At 41.3% G+C, this 25,530-nt stretch overlaps 1 protein-coding gene across 14 annotated transcripts in view; it reads right to left on the bottom strand.

Moving 5' to 3' along the window:
• LIMCH1 (LIM and calponin homology domains 1) overlaps positions 1-25,530 on the bottom strand; it is a 349,916-nt gene that overhangs the window by 230,572 nt on the left and 93,814 nt on the right. The gene's annotated exons all lie outside the window — the stretch shown is intronic.

Here is a 25,530-nt window from a genome sequence, read left to right as displayed (position 1 = left end):
AAGGAAGGAAGGAAGGAAGGAAGGAAGGAAGGAAGGAAGGAAGGAAGGAAGGAAGGAAGGAAGGAAGGAAAATGAGAGAGGAAGGAAGAAATGAAGGAAGGAAGGGAGGGAGGGAACTGGCTTTCTGCAGAGTTGGCAAAATCATGGCTTCAGGGGCCAAACACACCCATACATGTGTTGTTCGGCCTTTGCTGTAGTGTCACACATGGTACTTTAAAAAATGTGCATAAGCCACCAAAATTTAAAAATTCAAAGAGCTAATATTTAAGCAAAAACAACAAAGGGTTTTTTTTATGGCTTCTCTTGAAAGAAAGAAAAAACTGGACTAACGGAGCAACACTACCCACACAACACCACCCACAGATGTGCTTGCCCTGTGCAGAATCTTTTAAACCATAAAAGAATTAAAACTGCACACCATATAAGGCATCCAGTTTACAGCAAAGTTAAGGAAACAAAAGTAACAAGTGTGCTTATATGTAGATGTTCGAGAGAATTGAAACAAGGCCCGTGAGAGTGGGGTATTAAGGAGGGAAGACTTTCAAAAAGGCAGGCCTGAGTTCAGATGGGCAGGAAGAAAGGAGTGTGTGCTGAGCTAAAGGAAGTTCCAGGAACAAACACACATGGCTGGAATGAGTAAGTCATAAAGATAGATCATAGTCTGCCTCACAATACAGATACAAAACACAAGCTTGACTTTTTAATTTGAAATTGAATTGAGGAACACAGCAGTCAGGAATTTTAACAATTATGCAGCTCTGAGACACGAACAGAGCCAAATCCAGCCATTTGGCCATTAAATCCAATCTCTAGGAGGATAAACGCTGGATACTTCTTAGATATATGACTAAGTAATTTCCCAAACAATTTCCATCAAATGCCAGGTGGAAAAGCAATTATGTCAAGATCCTCATCACTGCCATGGACTTGGGGCAGCAGGGTGTCCAAGAGCTGGCAAACCAGTTCAAAAATAATTCTGGAGCCTCAGAGATCCTATTACTAAGAAGCAGAAATAGATTTTCAAGTCCTCACTTTGAAATACTAAGCATTGTTCCACCAACTCTTTCCATCATCCTCAAACATTTATTAAAATCAGTTCAAGGTGGGTCAGCTTCTAAAACAAAGCTTTGTTGTGTCCAGACACACAATGCCTAGTATTGGAACTTCACCACAATGTGATTACCACAATATTTTTTTAAATACAAAAATATTTTCTTGTTAGCAAGTTAGAGCTAACACATGACAGCACAACATGTATTTGTTAATCTAAGTGAAGATCTAACTTGCTGTTCTACAATTTCTGTTATTTTTCACATAAGTATTTTAAGATTTCTACTAACAATTCAAAACTCAAACCTCTAGATGTGATTAGTCTTCCACCTATATTTAAAAAAAAAAAATGTCGGCCAAATACGGTGGCTCATGCCTGTAATTCCAGCACTTTGGGAGGCCAAGGTGGGTGTATCACAAGGTCAGGAGATCGAGACCATCCTGGCTAACACAGTGTAACCCCATCTCTAGCAAAAATACAAAAAATTAGCTGGGCGTGGTGGCAAGCGTCTGTAGTCCCAACTACTTGGGAAGCTGAGGCAGGAGAATTGCTTGAAACCAGGAGGCAGAGGTTGCAGTGAGCCAAGATCACACCACTGCACTCCAGCCTGGGTGACAGAGCAAAACTCCATCTCAAAAAGAAAAAAATAAAGTCTTAGTTTGGAAAGACTGTCATCCTCAGACACAAAAACAATTACGCTTCAAAATCCTGGGAGCTACCAGTACCTTCCCTAACCTTTACAGTTTCTTTTTGCCTATCCACAAGGACTGTCTCGCTTCCCAAGTAAGTCCTTTCAACCCAGGGCCTAGATGATAGCAACAGAGACAGAAATAAGAGAGAGAACAAAATATCAGGTCAGAGACCACTAGATGAAATCACCCATGAGTGTGCAAGAGAAGAGGTCCAAGGCCTGAATCCTAGGCCCAGTCAACCACTAAGTCAGGAAAGAGGGAGAAAATATGTTTGAAGAGGGCCAGGCGCAATGGCTCACGCCTGTAATCCCAGCACTTTGGGGGGCTGAGGTGGGTAGATCACGAAGTCAAGAGATGGAGACCATGCTGGCCAACAGGGTGAAGCCCCGTCTCTACTAAAAATACCAAAAGTTAGCTGGGCATGGTGGCGCGCACCTGTAGTCCCAGCTACCCTGGAGGCTGAGGCAGGAGAATTGCTTGAACCCAGGAGGCGGAGGTTGCAGTGAGCCGAGATCACGACACTGCACTCCAGCCTGGCGCCTGGAGACAGGGCAGGACTGTGTCGGAAATGGTCAAAAAAAAAAAAAAAAAAAAAAATTTGAAGAGAAGAGGCATGGTTAATAGTCCACAGATGTGAAGGAGTTGTGTAAGATGAGAACTGAGAATTGTCTGATGGATCAGGGGCAATAAAAGACACAGGTAATCTTGACATGAGCAATTTCTACAGAATCGTGGGGAGAAGTATACACTGGAGTAGATAAAGGAGAAATAGCAGTCAACTCTCTGAATGAGTAGAAAAAGAGAAGCAGCTGGAGATGGATGTGGAGAGAGGACACATACTAAAGAACGACCCAGAAGAGAAGGAGAAGTTCATCACATAGGAAAGAGAGAAATGACAACTGTAAGGACAAAGAGCAAATCTCTGACTGGGTGAAAGTATGCAGATCACAAGGGCAAGGTCTAGCCTTAGACATGAGCAGGGAGAAATCATCCATTGCAAAGGAAGGAAGTCAGAGTAAATGGGTGCAGATGCAGGGCAGATGGTAAATTCGAGGGTGAGAACATGAGCAGTTCTCTTCAGATTGCTTTTAGAAGTGAACAATTGAGGATGCCAAAAGGAGAATTGTGCTGGAGGTTTGAGGAAAGAAAAAGGTGAAAAGTGAGGATGGTAAACTGATACATGGGCAGTGGGTAAGTATGGCCTGCCCACTGGATGTTCCTTTGTTCCTTCTGCCTCCTTCAAGAAACTTGGCCTTTGCAGTTATTATCCATGAATACAAAATCCTGTAATTATACTCAAAGATGAGCCTGACTGCTTTAAAACAAAATCAAAATCTCAAAACCAGTCAGGACATAATCCTAAAAAAGGTGGTTAAAACTAAAAAGAAATTGTTTCCTGTTGAGACTCAAATAAATAAGTAAACAAACTACCTAACTATAAAGACAACTTTTCTGGAATGTGTACGGCTGGCCATGCCTTGGACACTATGAAAAATGCCTATGGCTGTGAGCATGGCCAGCAGCTCGCAGTGTGAGTCTCCTTCCTCTCTCACCCTGACACATACACCGGAGTTACTGATGCCACAGGGGGACATTCCGGAGAAGCAACACTTCAAAGACTTTGGAAACCTATTACTGGCTGAAAGAGGGAGGCAGCAAATGGACCAGCCCAGCATGATTTCTGAGTTGTAACCATACTTGTATATGCTAGAAGAACGTAAGAGATCTGTTTCCCCTGAAGAAGGAGCAAGATCAACAGAAGGGGAGGAGTGTCAGTCACTCAAATGTGCTTGGCTTTATTTCAACTGCTGTGGGAGGTGGAGGTTAAAAATTTCAGTGTCCAGCTACCAGGAGGCCCAGATTACTAATTCCCACCTCATAAAAGAAATTATGATCCTCAGTCCCAGTGGATGCATGGATGACTCTTGGCCCTAAACACCTGTGACATCATTACAAATATCATGGTGAAAGCTGCCCATTTGACTGTTGGAGTGAACTCATGACGACAAATCCCCTGATGAGTCCTTTGAGAAAAGAGTTTGAAAATCACCAGGATAAACACCTTGCCTGTGTTTCCGAGGGTATGGTAACGGTTTTTCAACTTCTTAAAAAATAACAGTTTCTCCATAAGAGAGCTTTACAGACATTCCCAACACACAAAAGCCCAGAGTCAGACATCCAAGATGCTACCCACCAGGTACACTGGGCAAAGAGACACTCCTTGGTGTGTATGAAAGTAAACAGGACCCTCAAAGGTGGCTGAAGTGTGATCACCACCTTTGATCTTATCTGAATGAGAGAAAACCAGATACCTGATAATGCAGGACTATATGCCTTACCCACAAGTCTTGAAGCTAATTGGTAATGTGTCAGATTTTAGAATGGTAATATATGTACTGTCTACTAAGTAACACCTCCAAAAGATCTGGGGAAGCACTCTGTAATCGAACACAGTATTTCTGTGGTAAAATGTATGAATGTTCACATTAAGTGAAATACATTAAGATAAAGAATAACCTAATGTCATTTCAGATCAGGTAAAGGTTTTACTAAATAAATTTACCAAAGGAAGAAGGAAAGAAAAGAGAAAGGGAAGGAGAGAGGGAGAGAGGAGGGAAGGGGAGGGGGAGGGAAGTGGGGAGGGAGAGAGGAGGGAAGGGGAGGGGGAGAGAAGGGGGGAGGGAGAGAGGAGGGAAGGGGGGGGGGAGGGAAGGGGGGGGGGGAGAGGGGGGAGAGGGGGGGAGGGAGGGAAGCGGGGGGGAAGGGGAGGGGGAGGAAGGGGAAGTGCAACAGCAGGAAAGGAATGAAGGCAGGCCAGCCAGGTGAAAATAAGAAAGACTAAACTTTAAAAGTAAACTTCCACTTCTCAAAGCTGTTTGGGTTTTGTATTTGTGCTCAAATAATTGAAGATCTGTAAAAACAAAAGGCAAACATGCAAGCTTTGCCCTGTAGGCTCGCTATATTCAACTATCAGGCTTCCAAAGAGCTGTCATTTTTACCATATGAAAAGCAAATGAAAAAAGTAGAGATTATCAAAATGTTGACAAACATCAGGCAAGCACCATCTTCTGAAGTCTGGTATGTGACACTGTATGAATGGCATCCCGCACATGGCAATGCTTCCAACGTACAGTGAGGAACACTGTTGGGTATTATCTAGCCTCTGAGTTCAGGGGTACCTACAAGCACGATGCTGACTATTCTGTTTTCTGGTAGAACTGCAAGATGTACAATGCTTACTGGCCACTGACCTTCCCAGAACATCATCTTTTGTGTGAAAATAATAAGGACCACGTGCCAGATCCGAATTCTCCTTGGGACAAGAATACTTGGGACAAAAATACCCTGTGTATAAGATCTGGCTCTGTGTTCCCATCCAAATCTCACCCTGAATTGTAATAATACCCACGTGTCATGGGATGCACCTGGTGGATAGTAACTGAATCACGGGGGTGGGTTTTTCCTGTGCTGTTCTCGTGACAGTGAAGAAGTCTCATGAGATCTGATGGTTTTACAACGGGGAGTTCCCCTGTACACACCCTCTTGCCTGTAAGATGTGACTTTGATCCTCATTCGCCTTCTGCCATGATTGTGAGGTCTCCCCATCCGCGGGGAACTGTGAGTCCATTAAACCTCTTTCCTTCATAAATTACCCAGTCTCGGATGTGACTTTGTTAAGAGCATGAGAACGAACTAACACACTGGTTAAAAAACATTTAATAGACTCCGAAGAGATACCTGCACACTAATGTTCATAGAAGCATTATCCAAAATATCCAAAAGATGGAAACAACATCCATTGATGGATGCATGGATAAACAAACTGTGTATATACACAGAAGGGATTATTATTCAGCTTTTAAAAAGAAGGAAATTCTGATCCATACTATCACATGGATGAAGGCATGAGGACATCATGTTAGGCGAAGTCATCCAGTCACAAAAGGACAGACACTGTGTGATTCCACCTATACAAGGTACCTATAGTATTCCAGTTCATAGAGATAAAAAAATAGCATGGTGGTTTACAAAAGCTGGAGGACAGGAGAATGGGGAATTATTGTTTAATGGGTACAGAGTTTTGGTTTTATAAGATAAAAAGAGCTCTGTGAATGGATGGTGGTGATGGCTGCAGAAAAATGTGAATGCATTTCATGTCACTGAACTGTACACTTAAAAACCGTTTAAATGGTAAATTTTATGTTATGTATATTTTACCATGATTTAATAATAATCATCATAATAAAGGGGCTGGGCTCAGTGGTTCATGCCTGTAATCCCAGCACTTTGGGAAGCTGAGATGGGCAGATCACAAGGTCAGGAGATCGAGACCACCCTGGCTAACACAGTGAAACCCAGTCTCTACGAAAATACAGAAAATTAGCCAGGCATGATGCACGCACCCGTAGTCCCAGCTGCTCGGGAGGCTGAGGCAGGAAAATCCCTTGGACCCAGGAGGTGAAGGCTGCAGTGAGCAGAGATCACACCACTGCACTCGAGCCTGGGTGACAGAGCAAGACTCCGTCTCAAAAAATAAATAAATAAATAAAATAATGAAGGAATTTAATAGTAAAAGAAGGCATATCCTGAAAATATGTACTGAACAACCTGAAAAATGACACAGGAAGTCTATCATTCTGGCTATTTAGAGACAGCTTTAGGGCAGACTGGAGACTTCTGAAATGAAGTGAAGCATCAGGTTCATTATAATCACTCCATCTCTCAGCTGAGGCTAAGGAACTGAACTGTTTCTAAGCCTTGGTAATCATAAATTTGGAAGGCCCAGGAAGTAGAGTTCATCAATTAATCAAGAAATGAAAGGAAACCTATTAACAGTGCTTCTCAATCTGATTGCACATAATTACCTGGAAATATGGCCCTAGCCAGAGAGTCTAATTTAATTGTTGTGAAATGGGGCCCAGGCATTGCCTTTATTTATTTTTTATTTGTATTCTTTTGAGGCAAAGTCTCACTCTATCACCCAGGCTGGAGTACAGTGGCATAATCTCAGCTCACTGCAACCTCCACCTCCCGGGTCCAAGTGATTCTCCTGCCTCAGCCTCCCAAGTAGCCACTACAGGCACAAGCCACCACACCCAGCTCATTTTTTTATTTTTAGTAGAATTGGGGCCAGGCTGGTCTCAAACTCCTGACCTCAGGTGACCCACCCGCCTCGACCTCCCAAAGTTCTGGGATTATAGGCATGAGCTACAGTGCCTTGCTGGCATTGCCATTTTTTAAAAAAGCTTCCCAGTTAATTTAATGTAACATCGGGGTAGAGAACCACTGATCTAGAGTAGAGGTCAGCAAAAGTATTCTAAGAAGAAACAGACAGTAAATCCCTTAGGCTTTGCAAGAGGCACTGTCACAACTACTCAACTGCCACTCTAGTGTGAAAACAGGCACAGGCAATACATAAAATGAATTGGTATGGTGTGCTCCAATAAAGCTTTATTTGTAAAAATCAGGCAGTGGGCCATAGTTGGCTTACTTCTGTTCTATAGGGAAGGAAGCCTTCAAATTTTCTAAGTGTATAGAAAACCATAACTTGGGCTTTACAAGGATAATCTCAAACTCAGAGAAGAGAAGTAGCAATATAAAATACTAGCTTTGGAGTTAAAAACAAAAACTGGAGGAGGAAAACCTGCTGATCCAGTCCTCCATGTGACAGGTGGGAACAGCAACCAAAGAACTTGGCTGTAACCTGTGTTCCATGTGAGCTTCTTTACAAGGGAGAGGGAACCAATGGAGGAAAATGGGCAGGGGACACCAGGAGAATAGGAAATGTAATCTACGCTGGAGGAGAAGAGGTAGCAGGAAGGCATGACGGAGTAGAGTATTTTAACCCAAGACCTGGCAACCCTTTGAAGAAGATGATTTGGCCAAGACATTTTGGACCTCACTGGCGTGCTGGCAGCAAGGACTTGAGAATCACCAGCACTTGATGAGTTCAGAGACTCATCAAGCAGATTTCTCAGACAGGAACAAATGCAAAGGCAGGTGGGAACCAGCCCCCACAAGACTGGCTTATGGACTTTGGAGTTCCAAAAAGGAGGCAACAAATGGCTGCACAGCAGGGAGAAAGTTGGGCACTCTGCTGAGAATGAAAAAACAGACACCAGCAGAAGAAAGACTGTGGGAAATGCAACTTGGAGAATTCCCTCCCGGCTCAGTTCAGTTCTGGGCTGCTAGGAATGCAGTAGTCCAAAAGAAAAGTTTGCAGATGTCTGAAATACACAAAATGTACACCCAAAAAAGCTAAGCAGGAAAGACAAAGAGATGAGAGGCATGATCACTGCAAGTTTCTAAATTCTGCAGTAGAGAGTTACAGTTCCAGTCTTCCACTATGATCAGGGAGTAGATGTACCCTCAGAGATGATTCACTGATTTGACAAATATTTGCATACACTATAACAGGAAAGACTCTGTGCTCCACACAAGAAGTGCAGTGAGGAAGCTTATGGAGGGGAGAAGATGGTCGTTTAATAATCACACACAAATGTAAAACTGCAACTGTTGTAAATTCCTGACACAAAAAACCGACAATGCTGGGGAACTTAGATTGAAGAGACTAGACCTACTTAAGAAACTGGCTCAGACAGTCGCGGTGGCTCACGCCTGTAAGCCCAGCACTTTGGGAGGCTAAGGCAGGCGGATCATGAGATAGCAGTTCAAGACCAGCCTAACCAACATGGTGAAACCCCATCTCTACTAAAAATACAAAAATTAGCTCGGCATGGTGGCATGCGCCTATAATCCTAGCTACTGAGGAGGCTAAGGCAGGAGAATCACTTGAATCCAGGAGGCAGAGATTGCCGTGAGCCGAGATCATGCCACTGCACTCCAGACTGGGTGACAGAGTGAGACTCTGTCTCAAAAAAAAAAAAAGAAAAGAAAATGGTTCCAGAGTGGAAATCTGAAGAAGGAGTAGGAAGTAAGGAAGTAAAGAGGGAAGAGCCTTCCAGGGGAGAAGATGGCACACACATAGCCCGGTGGAGGAAGAGTACAGGGCATGTGTGAGGGAGAGGAGGAAGGATACTGGAGCTCAGAGAACAAGGGCAAGCAGAGATACCTGGCTAGAGATGTAAATGGGACAAGGACCAGTGCTAGCAGTGGGGGTGGGACAAGAACCAAGGCATTGAAGAAATGTCAGCTGAACCCAGGAACAATGGGATGCCATGGGATGATTTTAAGCAGAGTAGGAAAGGGGATGACAAAATGAGATTTGGGTTCCAAAAAGATCCCACTGTAAAGAAAAGGGGATTGGGATGGCTGGGCATGGTGGCTCACACCTGTAATCCTAGCACTTTGGGAGGCTAAGGTGGAAAGATAGCTGGAGCCCAGGAGTTTGAGACCAGACTGGGAAAATATAGTGAGGCCTCATCTCTACAAAAATTTTTAAAAATTTGGCCAGGCACAGTGGCTCATGCTTGTAATCCTAGCACTTTGGGAGGCTGAGGCAGGCAGATCACTTGAAGTCAGGAGATCAAGACCAGCCTGGCCAACGTGGTGAAACTCTGTCTCTAATAAAAACATAAAAATTGGCCATGCATGGTGGCACCCACCTGTAGCGCCAGCCACTTGGTGGGTGCTGAGGTGGGAGCATCTCTTGAGTCCAGGAAATGGAACCTGCAGTGAGCCGACAGCATGCCTCTGCACACCAGCCTTGGCAACAGAGTGAGACTCCTGCCTCAAAAAATAAACGTTAAAAAAAAAAAAAAAAAAGAATTGGGAGAAGTGAAGGGTAGGAAGCAGATACAGAAACCACCTGGAGGCTTTCATGATAGATCTCTAACTAGAAGCAGTGTCACAATTGACTAGGAGTTGTAGCTTTCTATCAGTTTAATTTCAATTCAGGTCCTGAATTTGAGACATTTATCACAGATTTACTAGCAATGGGAAAAGCATTAAACTTTTCTCATTATCTTCTGTTCTGAGCCCTAAACACAGACAATATAGGCTCTGCAAGCGATGGCTGCTATATAAAGTGAGTGTATGACAAAAAGAAAAAGTGACTCCTAGGAAGCCAATCCTGTCTAGATCTTCAGCAGCTGACACCCACGACACCCTGCCCAAGCTCTTCAGGACCCTAAAAAAACTTCAGAGTTTTTTTAAATGAATTTTTCTTGACTTATTCTCTATGTGTATAACTCCCTCTGGGACCTTCCAGGAGGTAAATGGTCATAGCAGCACAGAAGACAATTGGTTCAATATTTGGGTGGTTCATGATCCTGGATCCTACCGAAGCAACCTCATCCCAAGATAATTAACAGCTGTGCCATGCTGGTGCTCAAAATTGCTCTGGCCTTTCACATAATACAAACTATACATGAGAGACCAATGTGTGCTATTAAACCTATGCTCACTATTTTCATGTAAAGATGGAATTGCAATATAAACTTTTTTTAAAAAAAAAAAAAGGTCTATTTTAAATTTCCGGACAATTACAAGTGAGGCAAAATGCTGCCTTTTGCCAGCTGTATTACTTTTTGGGGAAAAAAAGGCAAACAGACTTTTACTCTTTTATGTTTCGTATCTAAGCCACAAGCCAGCAAACACTGGTATTTACTCCAATGTTAATAAAAGTAAATTGCTTTGTGGTTTTGGGTCATTGATATAAAACTTGTGCTCCTTTTAGTTTATGTTATGTATAAAAGTTCGAAATTTCAAGATGCATCTAGCACCAACTGATGACTTACGTATGCTTTCCTATGTGATTCAAAGCATTTTTTTAAGTTTATGTTTGAATTACTTCTGCTTTTCTATGCCAAGTGCTCTCATGATTCCTGTGGGGTTCTTTTCCTCTCTTCTTCTATCTTTTGACCTTCAGGATGTTAGAACTTTTTTTTTCTTCGTAAGATATCTCCTGGATGATAATCTTTTTAAGGAGGAAATCAAACCCAGAAGAAGTTACATTACCAATTAAAACTCTCATCTCGAACTGTAAGTTACCAATAAAGATTTTTCTCCCAGAGAGATGGAATCTAATTAATCCTTTTTGTAGTTGCCTTTTTACTTCCTACAGGATACAAGTCAACTGGGACCAGCACAAACAACTTGAAAAGAACATTCTAGGACCCATACACAGATGTCAAACATACTGCCCCCTCCCAAATCCATCGAATCCCCACACCAGATGTTGGGGCTGGATGCACTCAAAAAGGTCAGCATTTTTCCAAGTCAGTCTTTCCATCAGCCAGATGTTCAAGTAGACAGTTTCCTTTATAATTATTTATCATACAAAGAGAACTTTGCAGACTTCAAGCAGCAGCCCCTTTGGCAACACTGGCCAAAATGCTAAATAGGTTGGTCTTCTGCAAACTGTCCAAAAACATGCTACTGATTTAGAGAGCCCTGCAGAACAATCAATCATGGGCGAAGCCCTGATGAAGGGCTGTGGGATGCACATGCGCATTTCATTAGGCTCTTAACTTAGGTCGGAGCACTTTTCTCTTTTATGTTTTTAAACGAAGGTAATGATTTCCATGCAAAGGAAAGGGACAACATGTGAGGGAGAAATGCCACTTGGGCTCATGTTTTGCTGATGGCCTTCACAATTCTAAATCCTCAAAAATGTTTTGAAGGCCTTCTAGCCATTAGGAAACTGCCAAGCTTTCAAGAGCCTAAGAGAAATCAGACATTGGCCCTCAACACAACCCCAATAAACCCTGCTTCCTTTTTATTATGTTTGTGGCAGTTTGTCACAGATGTCCTAAGGGAGATATCACTAAGCTAACAGTGTGCTCTTACTCTAGAGATTTGAGGCTGAAATTAGGTACCAGATAGCCCAGTGAGACCACAGACTCTCAGCTTCTCAAAAGCCATCCATAATTTTATGCTTTTTATCTTTTTCTTTTTTTACAGTAAAAGACAATAGAAATTGTGCAACTCACAATAGAATATACATCAAATGAGGCAAAACCTCTTAGTTATTTTGAAGCAATCGAAGAAGTAGGCCCAAACAAACTGCATCCAGCATTCTAAGACCCGAGTGAGAGAAGCTTGGCCAATGGCATGGATTCTGCAGCCAGGCTGTTCAGCCACATCCTGTTCAGCCACCTCCTAGCTGTGAGCAGGTCATACTAAAACACCCTCTCCCTCCGTTTCCTCATTTGAAATTAAAGGTTACAACAGTACCTACCTCATAATGTTTCTGTGAAGATTCAACAAATTAATGGGTGGTTAGGAAGTACTGGTGTTTAGAAGAAGGCCTAGCATAAGATAACCACTATATAAATGTTAATTATTCCAATTTCCACAAAACCATAAACAAACCAGATACTTGCCTCTTGAGAGTTAAACAAATGAAAGGAAGTTGGGAGCAACAGAGCCAGTCGGAGATCATTTGTTTAAAAAAAATAATTAAAACAACTGCAATTTCCAATGGGCCAATGTGCAGCACCTGCCACAGTCAGGGGAACTGAGGATGGCAGGAAGCTCATGGGAGCAGACGTTTCCTCACCAGCATGCATGGCGCTGTGGCTCCGAACATCTGTCAATTACACCCACTGAAAGAAAAGGTTTTTCTATAAGAGGAAAAGCCAGAGGGACACACCTACTCAACCACTCATAATGGCACCAAATGAACCAAGAGAAGGCTGATGGGTTGCAGAGGAACTCATGACCAAAGCAGGTGGCTCTTTCAGGCTTTTATGCCTTCAAAAATTATTTATATTTTTATTTTGAGTAATCAGAAAAATACTGAAAAGCACCGAGACTCAATCATATAACCAACATACCTAAATCGCTTCTCAAAGTTGACAACTTTAAAAAAGTCTTCCTGTGTATATTTAAGATCTATAGCATAATATTATAAGATACATATGTAATAAGATGATTACTAGTACAAATTAACCTATGCATCACCTCATTCTACAGACCAAGGCCAAGGTGTAATATAGCTGAAGGATGTTTCAGCAAACCTGGGGCTCGCATAATATTGAAACAGGCTCCTGCTACAAGAGAAGCATCAGCACTTGCCAGTGATAACCATAACTTCACCATAAAGCTGAAGTGATAGGCATTTCTATTTATTTATTTATTTTAGAGACAAGGTCTCTGTTGCCCAGGCCGGGGTACAGTGGCACAATCATAGCTCCCTGTAGCCCCAAACTCCTGGGTGCAAGCCATCCCCACCTCAGCCTCCCAAGTAGCTGGAACTATAGGCACATGCCACCATGTCTGGTTAATTTTTCTTTCTTTTTTTTTTTTTAGAGATAGGATCTTGCTATGTTGCCCAGGCTGGACTCAAGCTCCTGAGCTCAAGCAGTCCTCCCACCTCAGCTTCCTGATGTGTTGGGAATATAGGTGTGAGACACTGTACCTGGCTCCATTTCAATTTTTAAATGCCAGGATCAATCACTTTAAGTCCACTGATTGAACTTAAATTGATTGAAATATTTCACTTGATGAAATATTAGTTCAAAAGTATGGGTAGAAAACGTATTCACATAATTTTAAGGCCAGCTGGTTCTAGAAAAATCCTCCAGACCTGCCTCCTTAGCATTCCTCTTAACTTGACATGGGTCTAGAGGCTGCCTCTCTGTCTCTTTCCTACCTCCTTAAACACGTCCATGGCCTAGACACTAGTTGGTGATAATCACACCCCCTCCCCACAACCAGGATCACCTCTGTTCTCTCAGTTCTATTTCAGCCCATTTCCTTTGTCCCCACCGCCAATCACTCAGACTTCTGAGGGATGAAGCCAGCGCTTGCATTTTTAATAAGCTCCTTTCCCCAGGAGGTTCTGACTCCAGTTTAGGCAATGCATTTCTTGAAGGGGCCAGATGATATTTAATGTGATACACCCAGTGTCTATCACAGTGCCAGGCATGCAGCAAATGGTGAAAAAATATGTATTTAATGGATGAATCCACAGCAACTTCAACTTCTCAAAGGACTTGGTGCCTGGAAGCTCCCTTTTCTAAGTGACAGTCTCCTGCATACCATTCCCGCCTTACCTCAAACCTCCTCTGCACCCTACCCTGTGCAGGATCTCCTCAAAGATCTTGAACTCAAAAGATTTCCTAGTGGCAGCATCTGTTTCCTGCTATCCTTTTACTCTTGATACTATCTCACACCTACTGGACCTATTAACAGTTTTCATTTCCATCGAGACCTCCAATCACCTCTCCTCCTTACCTGTCACTTCTGTTTTGGTTTTGATGACTTTTGTATGCAGCTGGGTCATCAACAATTTCAGATGCAGTTAGCATCTTCAAATTTGCCAAGATTTGGAACACAGAGTCTACTCCATCTGCACTTAAAGGAAGCCACAAATTCTTAGTGGTTGACTCTCTTCCCAAATATGCAACCATCACTTCTAGGAAGGGAACTTCCAAATTTGTATTTCTAGCCCAATCTCTAACCAGCTCCAAGATAGCTTCACATATGTCTCTGGATGGATCTTCAAACCCATCATGGCCCAAAGCAAACTTAATATCCCTCCTCCCAATCAGATTCTTCTCCTGGTCCTCCCCTCCCCTCCCTTCCCCCTTTTTCTTTTTCTCTCTTTCTCTTTCTCTCTTTCTTTCTTTCTCAAGATCTTTCTCTGTCACTCAGGCTGCAATGTAGTGGCATGATCATGGCTCACTGTAGCCTCAACCGCCCATGCTAAAGCAATCCTCCCACCTCAGCCCCCGCAAATAGCAGGGACTACAGGCATGTACAATCATACCTGGCTAATTTTTTATTTTTGTAGAGATGGAGTATCACTATGTTGCCCAGGCTGGTCTCAAACTCCCAGACTCAAGTGACCCTCCCACCTCAGCCTGCCAAACTGCTGGGATTACAGGCATGAGCCATCATGTCCAGCCTCTTCTCCTGGCGTCTTATTGCTTCTAAAAGTACTACCAAGGCATTTACCACAGAATCAAACACATCAATACTTATATCGGCTTAATTCCCCCTCCGCACCATCAGTTCTATAATCGTATAAGGCAGGCTCATTTTACCTCTTTGCTGCCTCTCAAATCTGCATCTGCCTTTCCATGTGCACTTCTCTGACACAGCCTTCATGACAGAATACAGACAGCACTGTCCAAGAATGTTCTGCAATGATCAAAATATCCTATATCTGCACTATGCAATATGGTAGCCACTAGTCACATACGAATACTGAGTACTTGCAATACAGCTAGTACAACTGAGAAACTGAATTTTTAATTCAATTATTTCAATTTAAATTTAAATAGTAACACCTGACTAGGGACTACCATAATGACTGTGCAGATCTTTATAGTCAATTAGAATTCTATCTGTGCGGATCCTCTGCCTGTTCACTCTAAGATGTGTATCCTACTGCCCACACACTCTCTCTGCTTTATTATCACAGGGGACTTAAATTTCCCAGGCTCCATTGACAATTGGCTTCCAGGTAAAAAAGTCTCACCAATATTCACCCATCAGTCAGAGGCTTGGGTAAAGGCTGTGGGGAGGGGAAGTGGAAAAGCCAGGAAATGTTCCCCTCCCTAACTTTGCCTCAGGTGGCATCTCTAGCAGTGGTCATTTCTCCTCCATGGTTCTAACTTTCCCTGGTCAGCGCCTCCCTCCACATTACAGCTCTTACTGCAAGCTTCATCATGGTTCTAGCTCCTACTTAGTAGCCCCTGTCTCTGGGCTCAGGTAAAATATCCTCCCTAAGTTCCTTCAGCCCTAGGAGTAGTTAGTAGTAGCTTCTTGCTACTGTTAATCTCTGGATTGCTTCCCTGCCTCCTGCTTGGTTCTTAGCCCTTATACTATCCATATACCCAATTTGCTCTATTAAGTTCCCTCCATTAAAATACCTAAAATGGGCTGTGTGCAGTGGCTCACACATATAATCCCAACTATTTGGGAGGATGAGGCAGGAGGACTGCTTGAGCCCAGAAGTTCAAGACCAGCTAGGGCAACAGGGTGAAACCTTGTCTTTACAAACAATTAAAAATATTATTTGGCTGCAGTGCCACACACTTGTGGTCCCAGCTACTTGGGAGGCTAAAGAGGGAGAATCATTTAAGCCCAGGAGGTCGAGGCTGCATGAGCGGTGTTCATGCCACTGCTTGAGTGACAGAGCAAGACTCTGTCAAAAACGAAGGAAGGAAGGGACAGAGGGAGGGAGGGATGCAAAGAAACACCTAAAATGCTTTTTCTTTTCCTCCCTGAACACTAATATACCATCCTAACTAAATTTTCCTCTTTAAGCTCTTTATCCTGATAATTGCTGCTATGAAACTCAGCCATAATCAGCATGTTAATCATCTAAATAGTAAATGATATAAAAGTATATCAGAAATCATAATTTGTACAGTGCCAAGCATGTTATTGGCAGTTTTGCATATTCTAGTTCTTTGTTCCTTATAAGAACCCTATGAAATCAGTATTATTTTTCCCATTTTATAACTGAAAATAACGAGGCTTAGAGAGCAACTTAAGCAGGTTAAACAGCAACTAAATGACTCAGCCTGCCTCAAAAGTTCATGTAAGTTCATGCAAACTCATTCCACTCAAGTACACTATTGAAACACTGTCAATTCCTTCCCATTGTCTCAGGAAAGAGTTCAACTTCCTTAGCCTGATATTCAGAAAACGACTCATAATCCATCTTTAACTCACCTTTCCAGGCTTGGCTGCTACTCTGTCCTTACCCAAACCCAAACTGAACTATGTGCTGTTTCCCTCACATTTGTGATTAGTATCATTCCACCCCTTTTTGATTACTAGATGCCTCTCAAGATCTGTTCAAACTTTAATTTCAACATATTCATTTGTTATTTTTTACAAGTCACTTGTTTTAACCATTTTATGGTAGCAAATAAATTGGAAACAGAATTAATGTGCAGAAGAAGGAGATTGGTTTGTTACAAGTTCTTCCTTTCATAGAGTGAGATACTATGCATCAATTTTTTTAAAAATTTTGTGGATACATAGCAGCTGTGTGGGGTACATGAGATATTTTGATACAAGCAAATGATGCATAATACTTATATCAGGGTAAATGAGGTATCCATCATCTCAAGCATTTATCCTTTGTGTTACAAACAATCCAATTATACTCTTTTAGTTATTTTGTCGACATATTTATTGATTGCCTCCTATCTTCAAAATACTTTTCTCTTTCTTGCCCTTCCCTGAAGTTTCCCATTTCATAGTTCCTCATCTATTTATCCATTACTTACCTTATAGTCTAAGTATGTTATTTTAATACCTTTACTAAATAATAAAGTCTTTGAAGGCAAAGATGATATTTTAAGGATTTTTTAAATCTCCAATCAGCATTTAAGAGGGACTTTTACAAACCACTCTTAGATGATTTGCACATGTGTTTTGAATGGATTTGTATAACTGTTCACAAATGCAGCATCATGTGATTTCTTAAAAGAAATAAAAGGCAAAGGCCAAGGCTTTGTCCAAAGTCTACCTTCACCCTAGTTAGGGATGTGGACTCTAGAGTCAAACTGTGTAACTGTCTATGTTCTAACTCAGCCCCAGCACTGAGTAGCTGTATGACCTGGGCTAAGCTACTTAGCCTCCCTGGGCCCCTGTTTTCTCACTCATAAAATGAAAATAATAGAACTACTTGCTTCAGTACTATTGGTAGGATTAAATGAGCTGTTTATGTAAAGTACTTAACAACAGTGTCTAGAACAGACAAAATGTTCAAAAAATGTTAATTCGTATTAATATCACACCACCTCTCAAACCAATGGTATAATGGACCCAGTTAAAATCCACAAAATTTCCCTAGGTTATATAAAAATATTAATCCATAATCCTCTTCTAGGTCCCTTTCTAGAGGCCTCCAGAAAATAGTCTATACCTATTCAACAAGATAATCAAATTTATTATAAGCCATGTCAATAAGACTGTGAAAGCAAGATAAAATTAATTGCCAATTGAGAAATTAAGGTATATATTTCAGAAAACTTATCTAAATTGAGAGCTATGCATCCAATAAACTCTAGGGATTTGTTACATCTACTATAGAGAGCACAATGTGAATCTTCTCTATATCTAACCAATGTATAAATTCCAAATTTTCAGGGTGAATATGCCCAGTTTCCAAGTAGAATTTCCATTTATGCCCTCAAGCTCTGATCGTCTTAGCGTCTATGACAGAGACTGCTGGATGTCCTCTCCTTCTTACATTGGAAGAGAATATTGTCCTTGCTCTTGAAACCCAGCCTCATACTGGGAGGGAGCCCAGGCCACACGGAGAGGCCACATGTAGGTACAGTGGTTGACAGTCTCACTAAAGTCTCAGCCAACCTGTAGCATCGACCACCAGACATGTGAGCAAACAGGCTTCAGATGATTCTAGCCCCAAACCTCTGAGCTGATCCAGCTGACAGTGAGTGGAACAGAGACAAGCTAGCCCTGCAGAACTCTGACCAAATTATAGGTCTGTGAGTGAAATAAATGCCGTCATTGTCTTCAGCCACTATGTTTTGCCATTGAAAGTAATGGTAAAAAGTGCAGTTATTTTGTGCCAACCTAAAAACTAGAGCAGATGGTTTGTTATAAAGCAGCAGCCCACTGATAAAGGCAGCATCTCCTCCCTGCCTCTGCCTTAGTGTCTCTCTCAAAACTGCAAAACTGGTCAAAGAAGGTGGTCAAGGGCATACTGTATTATTTAAAATCTAGATGAGTCTAATAAAAAAGCAATTTGGTCTAATTAGTTGCTTAAGACAAGGCATATTACTTGGTGTACCCAGGGAATTTGCATTTCCTCTTTTGGGCATGAAAACATCACACACAACACACACACACACACACACACACACACACACACACAATATCTATCATAAAAGAAAAATGAAAAAATTTCCATCAAATAGTGATACAGATTTCTGAAAACAATTGGATTGTTTATTTTTTCTGTTAATAAAACTGTCCAGGATGAAGCCAAAAACAAAAATTGACATAAACCTAAAATTTAAGCTGTGTGAGAAATATAAACCTAGCCATGTTTTTGGAAAATGGCCACTAAAGCTCATACAGCTATGATAGAGTCATAAGTTTTACAACCTCAATAGGCCAAATCGTCTCATTGATAAAATCACTATTGCAATAAAAGATACTGCTCTAGCTGTTTCACTGGTATTACAAGAACTCATGCAGGAAAAAAAAAAAACTCAAAATAGTGTGTGTCGCATCCAGGAGTTGAATAAAACTGGAAATAAAAGAATGTTGAAATGCAAACTCACTAACCAGATAACTAATTTTACTGGTTATTTTAAAGGCGCAAGAGATTTCTTATGTGTTAGTATCAAGTCAGAAGATATCACCCCACAATTGGCTGTCTTGTCTGAGGTCAGTCTTTAACAGGTTAATGTAGCCACCATAATTAACAAGACTCCTGACGTTATAGACTAACCACAGCAGTAACAATTCAGGACTTGAATAAGTCACCAAACTCAGAACATTAAATTAATTTGTGTGCTGAGTCAAAGCAACTAAATGCAGAGGTCCTCATCAGCATGTTTGCAGTATAGCTGTTTATTTTTTTTTAAGTCATTTTAGCCATTGTATGAAATAACTCTAGCTGACAACTAAATAAATGATGCCAACCACCTGGAAATAGCTGAGCCTTGAAGCCACATTCTTAGAAGCTGATTAGAAAGAAACAGTGAAAGAGCATCTGCAGCTGACCTTGCACCCAGCGGGATGAAAGCAGTGTCCTCTCCAAATATCCATTGAGTTGTAAAAACCAAACTGAGCAGTGTCTCTCCCCACTCCATACAATCCAGCCCCACCCTCTCTGCCCCTGGACTGTTTCCAAACTAATCACTCCTGGCTCACCCCTCTCCTTTTAGAGTTAAGAGGAACACACCCAGATGTGGTCAACCAGAATTTGCTCACATTATTGTTTGATACATTAAATAACAAATCATCCTTTTATCTAAAGCCATTTTTAAACACTATAATTGATAGCAGCCTCCCTTTCTTCTTCTTTCAGAGTGGTCAGCTATTGTTTTCCTTTTAATCTGGAAAAATTGCATTCTAGAGAATAAACTATCATAAATATTTATAATAGTCAAATCCATACAGAAATATAGTACATTTTATGGCTGTATCTAAGGTGTTCATGTCAATAACCCCAACTAATAGTCAAAGAAGCATGTTTTCATTAAATGTGACCACACACACACACACCCATGCATGCACAAGCACAGCTATAAAACCCTCAGGTATATATTTTTTGTGCCAACAAAGCATTTAATGCAGAATCAGAGAAGGTCAGGATTTCAATTTCCCATCCTCTCACCACTGAGCATGGAATTGCCCTTAAACCATACCTACCATGCAGTGAAAACAGCCTAATAATCAGATCAGATTCACAAGTGATTTCTAGAAAATCGCTTGCTGTGAATGTTGACGTGCCCTGCATAACTTGTGTCTCTGCTTTATCTTTTAGCAATAGCTGTGAAATGTGCACTGCCACTAGATACACTACTTGCGACACACACTGAAGGCGTTGTTTGAATGCTACAGATTTCTCCCAGAGCTTACTTGGGGAAACACACCAGGAGGGGTGCAGCATCCTCCAGCACAAAACACAGAATGGCTGGCCACGCCTACTCTCAAATATGCAGTTGTTTTGCTCTCAGATGCACATTCTCTCTCTCTCTCTCTCTCTCTCTCTCTCTCTCTCTGACTCCATCATTCACCCATTTGAAAAACACTCCATTTTTATTAATTTCCATTAGCAAACATAAAAATTTTTTTCAGAATGCAAGTGGAAGTCTTTAAACAATTTCTTTACCAACTGATGAAATAGATATCATTTTAGTTTAATAAAACAATGATCAAAGAGAATCACTTCACTGTTTGATTTACTCACTCCCTTATTTACCAAACAGATTTTATCCCAGTCCTGGAAGAAATTTACATTGTAGCAGCGGATAAAAAAAATTCCACGTGCATGTAATTGCTAATGATGTTGAGGGCCATGAAGGGAGCACGAAGGCAGTTATGGGAGAGAATGATGTGTGTGAGGGGGCAGGCACTGAAAGAGAAGAACAGGGCATAGGGGGGTTGACTGACATGAGGTAGGAGAGGAGGACCAGATAGGCTTCTCCAAAGCAGTGATATTTAAACTTAGGAAAGATGAGTTGATGTCGACCAGAGTAAGAGTGTTGGAGGAGATGGGGCAAGGAGAGAAGGGTAGAAGAAGGGAGGGAGATGGAAAATAAATAGAAGGGTAGAAAAAGGAAGACTGTTCCTTTCAGAGAAAAGATGAATGGAGGCGCTCGGGCTGGAGACTCATCTTAAGAAACAAGCTTTAGATAACAAATAAGTGAGCAACATGAGAGAGTATTAGTATCTTTAATGTATAAAGAGGTTATGCAAACAGGACAAATACCCCAAAGGATAAAAGAGCAACAGGCATAAACAGAAATCTCACAATAGAAATATATACGTGCAGTTGACCTTGGAATAACACAGGTTTGAACTTCACGAGTTTAGTTCCATGTCAATTTTTTTCTGCTTCTGCTACGCCTGAAACAACAAGACCAACCCCTCTTCTTCCTCCTCAGCCTATTCAATGCGAAGGCGATGAGAATGAAGACTTGATGATAATGCACTTCCACTTAATGGATATTTAATCTATTTCCTCTTCCTTATGACTTCAAGAACATTTTCTTTAACTTACTTATTGTAAGAATACAGCATATAATACACCTAATGTACAAAATATGTGTTAACTGACTATGTTATTAGTAAGACTTCTGGTCAACAGTGGACTATTAGTAGTTAAGTTAGGGCAGAGTCAACAGTTGACACACAGATTTTTCACTAGGTGGGGGTCGATGCCTGTAACCTCTGCATTGTTCAAGGGTCAGCTGTATATGTATGTGTGTATCTATATATATGGTTATCTCATAAATACCATTTTTTCCCTAACCCACTGACAAAGATGAAGAGGTTGGATAATCCCAGCACTGAGGCAGGTGTGGGGAGAAAAGTCCTCTTGTTTGCTGTAGTCCTTCTAGAGCACCACCTGGCCACCAATAAACAACCTACGTTAGGTACATATTTTTTGTGTCAGCAGCTGCGTTGAGTATCATCAAGTAAGAAGGGTATGAATGATTTCCCAGAACATTGCAGGCACTGAAGTATTCACTCAAATATTTATCAAGCACCTAGAACATACACGGCCCAGGTATTGTGGGTGCTGCAAAGATGAGAAAGATCTTCTCCACCCTCGAAAACCAGCTAATCTATTGAGGGCAACAGAAAAGCACACATTCAGATATAAGACCTGGTGAACACTAAAGTGGTACAAGAACTGCTATTAATAACAAAGGTCCCCCCAAAAAGGAAGAGCCACTTGATTTTGAGGGACTGAGGAAGGCTTCGTAGAAGATTTGGCATCCGAAACTGTCCTTGCAGTAGAAGAAGGAAGGAGGTGTCGGATTTCAGGAACTCCTGAGTGGAATGGTGAACAAACAAGCACCATCCCTGCCTCTTAGAGTCTACAGTCTGGCAAGGGCATTAAACAAGAATGATGAGAAGACAAAGTTGAGGGAGCTATGAGAATATCATAAAGGCAAGCATCAAAAAATACAACAAAGCCCAGTGTTGAAGAGAATGCAGGAACTTGAAACTCAAATACAGCACCGGTAGAACAGTAAGTTGGCATAACCATTTTGAAGAGCAACTGACCAAAATCCAGTAAAGCTAAACATAACACAAATCATTTGACTCAACCATGATACAGATATGCCTAGAGAAACTCTCACACAAGACATACAAGATTGTTCAATCTAGCAAGATTTACAACTGTGAAATACTGAAACACCCTGTTTATTAACAGATGATGACATGAATATATATTAATAGTATTTTCATACAATAAAACTTGTAGCAAAAATTATAAGCCAGAACTATATGGGTAAATTGCAAAGGCATAGAAAGCAGGTTGCAGGATTACATAATCAGTGTGTTATTTCTATAAAGTTCAAAAACATGCAAAATAATCTTATATATAGTTTATGGACACATATACATGTAGTAAAAATACAAAAGCATGAATGGGAATGATGAAAGCCAAATTTAGTCTAGTGGTTACTTCTAAATATGGAAAGATAATAGAATTGGGGAGGGTTATAGAGTGAGCTCCATATATATATTTTACATACTTCCTTCCCTGAAAGGAAGCTCTTCAAGCCAGAAAACACCAATTATCTGTTAAGTACTCAGCATCCAGCACTATGCCCCACAAGTTATGTATGCAAATGTCTGTTGAGTGAGTCAACAAGTCACCATTTCATCTCAGCATTACTTAGATGTATGTTGCCATGGCTTTGACTGGACACATCATTCCTTTCCACTGTTTCTTCCAGCTGCATAAAAACAAGTGCAAATGTCTGCATACTGCCCAAGGAATTTACATGGTTGAAAACCAGGAATAAGCTAGCACAATGACAGACCTAAGAAAGACAGGCTCACTCAGAAAAATCTATCTTACTAAGAGATGACCAAAGAAGAAATGCGATCCCCAAAAAAGGGGGATCATCTCAGACATTAGTGATATTTAAAGAAGAGTGAGAAATCTACTTGAGCAAAAATCATAAAAGGGATTTGAGAATCATACAATACAACCTTAAAATTTTTATGATTTTTTCTTTTAAATTTTTTTATTTTTATATATTTAGGGTATATAAGTACAGGTTTGTGGCCAGGCGCAGTGGCTCACACCCATAATCCCAGCACTTTGGGTAACCAAGGTGGGCAGATCATGAGGTTGAGAGATCGAGACCATTCTAGCCAACATGGTGAAACCCTATCTCTACTAAAAATACAAAAATTAGCCGGGCGTGGTGTGGCATGCCTGTAATCCCAGCTACTCAGAAGACTGAGGCAGGAGAATCACTTGAACCCAGGAGGTGGAAGTTGCAGTGGGCTGAAATTGCACCACTACACTCCAGCCTGGTGACAGGGCAAGACTCTGTCAAAAAAAAAAAAAAACAAAAACAAGGTCATGGTCAGGTTTGTAACATACATATATTGCACAGTGGTGAAGTCTAGGCTTTTAGTGTACCAATCACTAGACAGTAAAGATTGTACCTAATAGGTAATTTTTCAACCCTCAGCCCCTCCTACCTACCTACCTTTTATAGTCTCCAGTGTCTATTAATCTACTGTCTGTATAAAGACATTATAATTCTTGCTTCAATAGACATCCAAAATAAGCGACCTCCAATTCCCTAATCATGACATTAGAAGAGATCTGTGTCTTTCTCTCCATCCCCTGTACACAATTCTGTGTTTCCCTATGACCTTCTGGATAACTTCATTCATACTAATAATAGGAATCGAAGCAATTCCTGAGAGCTGTTTGTAAGTCAACCATTGTTAGGAGGAGTAGAGACCTGTCACTTCACAACATCCCAAAGTGAGTTATCACATGTAAGTCCACACTTTTAAAGATACCACCGTATGTTAGCTTTACAGCCAATTCATCATCCACAAATCTGCCAAAAGATATTTTCAAACTGGAAGTGCATGACAAGCTAAGGCACTACCTCTCACAAAGGGACTTGTATATTCAGAGACAATGAAGTGTTCCAGGGGCCATGGATAGGGAAAGTATTCTAGGTATCTGTGATGAAGAAATCCATGTACCAAACAGCTATAATGAAGCTTATGAAAGGAAATAAAGCCAAGTCTTCAAAGGAGGATTGGAAACAGTTAAAAGCATGAAGCTCAGCTATTCGATAACTTTACATAAATAAAATAAGGAAGGAACTTCAAAAGGGAGAGAAGAGGTAGCTGGGCATGGTTGCCATAGTAGCGAAAGCATGCTTTTGCCTTTTTGTCAGTTCTTTCTGTACTGGAGGGCGGTCGGGAGAGGCTCTACGGACTAGAGCTAGAGCCTAGAGGAAGAGCCAGGCGGGGGCTGAGTTGTTAGATCCTGAGAAGAAAAGAAGAAAAAGTTTATCCAGAAAGTGTGCCTAGGGCTTATGAGGAGGCAAAGTGGTGAATGAAGCCTTCCTTGAGAAACAAGTCCAACTGGCAGAGGCTTCCCAGCATGGAGACATCTGGATAAAAGGTAAGAAGATGGGGCAGGTGGGAGCTTAGCTAAAGGGATAAAATTTTGTGCAGAATAAAAAAGATGAAAGAAAAAGAAAGAATGTAATAATTGAACATACAGTGCTACCCTGAAGGTAGAGTTTTTCACTGAGGACTATGATGAGGTAACAAACATCAAGGCAAGCGTTTGAAACCGGGAACTACAGATCTGTGAATTGCAAAGGTTTCCCATTCTTTAAAACTTAATATTTCTGCTTTCAGCTGTAGGATTTGAGATGAAAGATGCAATGTTGAGTGTTTGCACAATAGGACAATTCTCAAATATTCCTGAACCAGCACTAAATGGCGGAGAGGGGAGATAGGAGAGGCCCCAGGGGGAGGGAAAGACTCTCAAGAGTTGGAAATGCCACAAAGCATAGCAGGACGGGGATCTGTGAGTCTTCTTTGACCATAAAAATAAAAGTGTTTTAAAATAATTACCCTTTTAGGGTATTTCTTATTTTTTCCATGTAATGCAAATTTTCAATCATCTGTATTTCTAAAGAAGGAAAAGGAGGCCAGGCACGGTGGCTCATGCCTCTAATCCAGCACTTTGAGAGGCCGAGGCGGGCAGATCACAAGGTCAGGAGATCAAGAACAGCCTTGCTAATGCAGTGAAACCCTGTCTCTACTAAAAATACAAAAAAAATAGTCAGGCGTGGTGGTGCATGCCTGTAGTCCCAGCTACTCAGGAGGCTGAGGCAAGAGAATCACTTGAACCTGGAGGGCAGG

The sequence above is a fragment of the Sapajus apella genome, unplaced genomic scaffold, assembly GCF_009761245.1.
Source record: "Sapajus apella isolate SASKATOON/1434 unplaced genomic scaffold, GSC_monkey_1.0 scaffold5, whole genome shotgun sequence".
NCBI lineage: Eukaryota > Metazoa > Chordata > Mammalia > Primates > Cebidae > Sapajus > Sapajus apella.
This window is presented reverse-complemented; position numbering and strand designations above follow the sequence as displayed.